Source organism: Grammomys surdaster, unplaced genomic scaffold, assembly GCF_004785775.1.
Source record: "Grammomys surdaster isolate TR1022 unplaced genomic scaffold, NIH_TR_1.0 62, whole genome shotgun sequence".
NCBI classification, from domain to species: domain Eukaryota; kingdom Metazoa; phylum Chordata; class Mammalia; order Rodentia; family Muridae; genus Grammomys; species Grammomys surdaster.
Window position 1 is genome coordinate 5,188,756 of NW_021604564.1, and position 5,567 is coordinate 5,194,322.

At 45.3% G+C, this 5,567-nt stretch overlaps 3 non-coding genes across 3 annotated transcripts; 2 read left to right on the forward strand and 1 right to left on the reverse strand.

Moving 5' to 3' along the window:
- Positions 1 to 3,494: 3,494 nt before the first annotated feature.
- Positions 3,495 to 3,567, reverse strand: Trnar-acg. The gene has a single exon. It is a non-coding gene; the product is annotated as a tRNA-Arg (tRNA).
- A 749-nt stretch (positions 3,568 to 4,316) lies between these two features.
- Positions 4,317 to 4,405, forward strand: Trnay-gua. Its single transcript is given in 2 exon segments — positions 4,317 to 4,353; positions 4,370 to 4,405. It is a non-coding gene; the product is annotated as a tRNA-Tyr (tRNA).
- A 118-nt stretch (positions 4,406 to 4,523) lies between these two features.
- On the forward strand, positions 4,524 to 4,596 carry Trnaa-agc. Its single transcript has one exon. It is a non-coding gene; the product is annotated as a tRNA-Ala (tRNA).
- Positions 4,597 to 5,567: the final 971 nt, after the last annotated feature.

A 5,567-nucleotide genomic window follows, 5' to 3' on the forward strand; every position in this document is an offset into this window, starting at 1 on the left:
CTCCTCATCTCTTTCCTGTGTTTTCTATCTCCAAGGTAGTCTCCCTTTGAGATTTTTTTATTGTTTGTATTTCCATTTTTAGATCCTTGATGGTTTGGTTCAATTCCTTCACCTGTTTGGTTGTGTTTTTTTGCAATTCTTTTAGGGATTTTTGTGTTCCCTCTTTAAGGGCGTCTACCTGTTTATTTGTACTCTCCTGTACTTCTTTAAGGGAATTACTTATGTCCTTCTTAAAGTCCTCTATCATCATCATGAGAAGTGATTTTAATTATGAATCCTGCTTTTCCTGTGTGATGGGGTGTCCAGGACTTGCTATGGTGGGAGAACTGGGTTCTGATGATGCCAAGTAACTTTGGTTTCTGTTGCTTGTGTTCTTGTGCTTGCCTTTCGCCATCTGGTTATCTCTAGTGTTACCTGTGCTCACGGTGTCTGACTGGAGTCTGTCTTTCCAGTTATCTTGCTTGTGTCAGAACTCCTCAGAGTCCAATTGTCTCTGTGATCCTGTGATCCTAAGCTCTTTGGTGAAAGAAATCCTGGGACTCAGGCCACCTCTGGGATCCTGAATTCTTGCTGCTCTTAGTGCAGTGGTTCCTCTAGGATGGCTCAGAATACGGTGCCTCCACAGGAGCAGACCAGCTAGGTGTGTGCCCCAGCCAAAAGGACCAGGCACAGGGCAGAAGGGAAGTGGTATTCCGGAGGGGTGAGGTTTGGGTTGTTGATGGGACCTGTGCACCCCTGGTTCCCAGTTTTAACTCTGGGGCGTAGGGTAGTGGGTGAGGGTTCTTACCCACTGCTCTGCGTGCAGTGGCTCCTCTAGGATGGCTCAGAATACGGTATCTCCACAGGACCAGACCAACTAGGTGTCTGCCCCAGCCAAAAATACCAGGCATGGTCTTCTAATATTTATTTTCTCTCAGAAAGATATTTAAAGACTGTATTAATTTTCTATTGCTGTAGTAAGACAGAATGAACAATGTAATTTGTAAAAGAAAGCCTGTAATTTGGGGCTCACTTACAGTTTCAGAGGGTTAGTCCATGGCCATCATGATAGAAAGAACCGTGACCAGTCATCAGGTGGGGCATGGGGGGGGATGGAGGGAGGGAGGAAGGAAGGAGCAATGAGAGGAGAGATCCACCTGGAATGGTAAAGGCTTTTGAAACCTCAAAGTTGATGCCCAGGGACACACTTCCTAATTCTTCCCAAATAGTTCCACCAACTGTGGACCAAACATTCAAATATATGAGCTTATGGGGGTCATTCTCATTCAAACAAGTACAGAGCTTCTTGCAAGTATGACTTTTCTGCTTTTACATGTGCTGCTATTTTGAATGGGTAGGCAATTCTGGCTCAAACTTGTTTTCTCACAGAAAGGCCCTACCCTACTCTCTTCTAGCATGATATGCTCCTGCTAATCCAATTCTCTTTTTCAGGGCTGCCAGCTTTTGTTTTGTTGGGCCCTTGTCTGTGAAAGCATCTAAGGGCTTTACATTTCACCACATTGTGTCCAGGCTTGGCTGTTTATCCAGTCCTCATGGATGGCCCCTTTGCTCCCCGATTGTCTCTGCTTTATCTCTGTAGAAGCTGTATTTGGCAGTTGTGTTCTCTGGAACTCTTTTTCATGTTCCCACTTTTATAATGTTTTTGCTTTCTAATACCTGGTGTCCTGTGAGATATTTGCTCTCTTATTTACTTCTTCACATTTGGTTGTCAGCTATGACTGATATATAATTTTTTGCCTGAGCAGACATGGTTTTAGGTCTTAAGAACTCAGTTACTTTCTGATGTTTTTGCTATCTGTGTTCTGCTTTTCACTGTTGCAATACCTTCTTGGATTGCTAGAGGAGAACTATTAGCATTTTGAAATACACCTTTGTTCTGTTCCTCTTGGGCCATTTGCTTAATTTGTTAATCTTAAACTTTCTTTCTTTTTTTTTAAGGAGTTCTTTCCTGACAAACACTCCCCTATCCAAACCCCCCCCCCACACACACACACACTTTAGGAGACAAGTGGGCCTTCTCATTTATGGCTGAAGAACGTGTACTTGATCAAGAGTTCCTACAATGTCTCACTGTGAGAGTGGGGTCAGGTTGGGGCTCTTCCTTTTTTATTCCGTCTCTATTAGGTTCTGCCCCGCCCTACGCTCCAGCCCCTTCTGCATCCCATAGGCTCTCCCAGGCAAATGTTTTGTCTTTGTGAGGTTCAGGATGCATGCTTTGCTTCACCCTCCTTGTTCTATGTGTCCTACAATCTCATTAGCTTTTGAACTTCCAAGTATTATATAAAGTCTCTGGTGCTGATTGTACTTCCTATAGCTTTGGATGTGGCAATGGTTCTTCGTCTTCCTCCTGGTCCTCCTGCCACTCCCCCCTTCACATATATGTGTGTGTGTATATATATATTTTTCCAAAGAGGTATGAAGCATGTTTACATGCACATATGCACAACCACACATGTTCTCCTGGCATATTATGAAAAGGCAAAAAAAGGAGGGGGGGGATTTTTCAATCTGTCCTGAGAAAGAGAAAGGAGTCTCTCAGTGGTAGACAGCGGCACCCATAAAGCCCAGGGATTGTTAGGGAAGCACGGTGGTCCTAGAGGAAAGGGAGCTGCAGCCCTGAGGGAGGAGCCTTCCTGACACGACAGCCTTCCTTTCTAGAGCTTCCCTGTATAATTGTGTCTGCAGCTCACATGAAAGTTTGTCATAAGAGACAAAAATAAAAGAAAAACCAAACATCCTACCCCCAACTTCCTGGTCGGCAATGCTTCCTGTTTAGTTGCTTAAGGGTGATGGTTTCTATCACAGTGCAAAGATGTGACAGTGACCTGAAGATAATCTGAAGATAATCACCTTGTTTCCCACCCTAGCAAAATAAGAAAATGAACAAAGAACAAGATATCAGCTCTTTGGTTTGTCTGTGAACTTAAGTGGAGGAAAGCAACTCTCCCCCAACTTCCATAAAGGTATTTTTTTCTTTTTTTAAGTCTGAGAAACACTAAACAACTTTAAAGATACCAGCTCCTTATATGTAAAAACTGGCAAACATCTTAGGAGGAAACAAAAAGAAAAATTTCCCATCATTTTCAAGTAAGTCTATGCTTGCCCACTTATTTAAATCTTAGGCCAGCCTTTAGAGCGCTGCTGTCTCATCGGCATGGCAACCTCCACAGAGCTCATTTTGCTCAAACACCTGGCTTGGTGAAGAGACCCAAGGAGATGGGTGGATTAAAAACAAACAACCAAACCAAAGAAAACAAAACAGAACCAACCAAACAAAAACCCTCTCTAATAACTGTGTAGGGACAGTATCAAAATGGAGACAACCACTTGACATTTTACTGTCTTGACTTGCCAAGAGCGAACTGTCCTGCGCCAAAGGGAGGTTCAGTCTGCAGCGACTTGACTACAGTAACTTTACCACAGAGACCAAGAGCAAAGCTGGCAGAGTGTGGGCTACATTAGTGCTAAGCAGGCCCAGCACAGAGCCAAAAGCTCGAGCCAGGCAGGAGTCGAACCTACAATCTTCTGATCCGTAGTCAGACGCGTTATCCATTGCGCCACTGGCCCGTCGATGAGAGATGTTCTAGGGGCTTTCAGGATGACAGCATGAATTAGTTCTCTACAGGCTCATACATAGTGAGAAAGGAAAAGGTGACACAGGCAGGACGGGTGACGAAGGAGAGCCTAGGCCTCCCGGGGCTATTGTGTTAGGGTCCTTTCTAGCCGCTCAGGCTTCCCGGAGGCGGAGCGGTAGCTGTGCACATGCGTAAAACAACCTGTGACCCTGGGGGGGGGGGGGAAATCAAGAGTCCTGAGAAGTGCGCATGCGCAGCTCCGTCTGCCGAACTCCCTGACTCAGATGTGTTCGGTGCAAAGGGGCAGAAAGTTTATTTATGTCCCTTCGATAGCTCGGCTGTAGAGCGGAGGACTGTATTTAACTCCCCCGTTAGGAGGCATTCTTAGGTCGCTGGTTCGACTCTGGCTCGAGGGAGACAGTAACGTTTTCTCTAGGCCCCTCTCAGCCACTGAACTCGCTAAGCCTCTTGGCGGATCTAGGACTTTCTCTCCAACTCTGGCCTTTACTCTCCCTTACTCCTCAACCTTTTGCGATCGCCATAGTGCGAGCGCGCTCAAACAAGTCCCAGAGTGCGGCTGCACCACTGCCCAGTCGGTTCCTCACGTATGCGGTTCTGAGAATCCGAGTTCCACACACCGGGGCGACCTTTTTTCCCCGGTCCGCTGGATCTTTGAAGAACGCCACGCGCGGAGGAGTGACGTGGCGTTATGGAGCCCATCCGCCCAGCTACTTGCCGCTCCCTTCGATAGCTCAGCTGGTAGAGCGGAGGACTGTAGGCATGTGTCTGTGGATATCCTTAGGTCGCTGGTTCGATTCCGGCTCGAAGGAAAGAGCTTTCCTTTTGATCTTCTAATCTCGTGTGCAAAGCACGTTTAAAGCATTATCTGTACCTACCAGTGCTCTGGTCCTCCTCTAGGGGAGCAAATAATAAGGGAACACAGGCGGAGGGGGATTAGCTCAAATGGTAGAGCGCTCGCTTAGCATGCGAGAGGTAGCGGGATCGATGCCCGCATCCTCCAATCTTTTTCAGTTTCTGTAGTTTTTCTTTTAATTTTGTTATCCACCTCAATTCGACCCGAAAGATAGTAGGCAAAACTCAGCGGGGTAAATTTCAACATTGTATTTTGTGTGGTGTCCGAAACTCCCAGGCATGCATCTGACCTGTGTGTAGAAAAACAAAAAGGAGACCCGGCTTTAAACACTGGCTAAGCTGAGGGTCAAAGCTGTTTGGCTCCACCAGGGGGACAGATGCCTAAGGGTGGTGTCGAGGGCGTTGGAGCGATTTCCTTCCGAAGATTTTGGGACTAGTTCCCTCCTGGAAAAATTGCGGAACATTGTGTAGACTAGGAAACAGCACGGAGTGGAAACCGAAAATTAAAAACGAACGAAAGAACAAACGAACCAAGCAAAGCAAACCGAACCGAACCAAACCAAACCAAACCAAACCAAACCAAACCAAACCAAACCAAACCAAACCAAACCAACAACAACAAAAACAAAAACAAAAACAAAAAAAACAAAACAGAAAAAAAAAGTTCGATTTAGGCTCCCCTTTTTAAAAGACACACACGCACACACATACACTTTAGTCAAGGGCAGAATTATTAGACTTTTGAGGATTATAATAAATCATAATTCTTTTGTGCATTTTAGAGTCCTGGGCAACTTGTGTGCTTTTGTATCCAGTGTATACAATCTACTGCAATTTCTTGCTGTCTTCGACTTTCTGTCTTTCCATTTTAAATCCCATTTTGTTATTTTCAATAAAGTTTTTAATAAAATCTTTGAGTCATTTAAATATATCCCCCTACATATCAATTATGTATTTTTCTTATTTCAGTGTCTTGAGACAAGGCTTCAGTAGCTGGGCTTGAGCTGCCTGTGCCTCCCAAGTGCTGTGTGTGTGACTGTGTGTGTGTGTGTGTGTGTGTGTGTGTGTGTGTGAGAGAGAGAGAGAGAGAGAGAGAGAGAGAGAGAGAGAGAGAGAGAG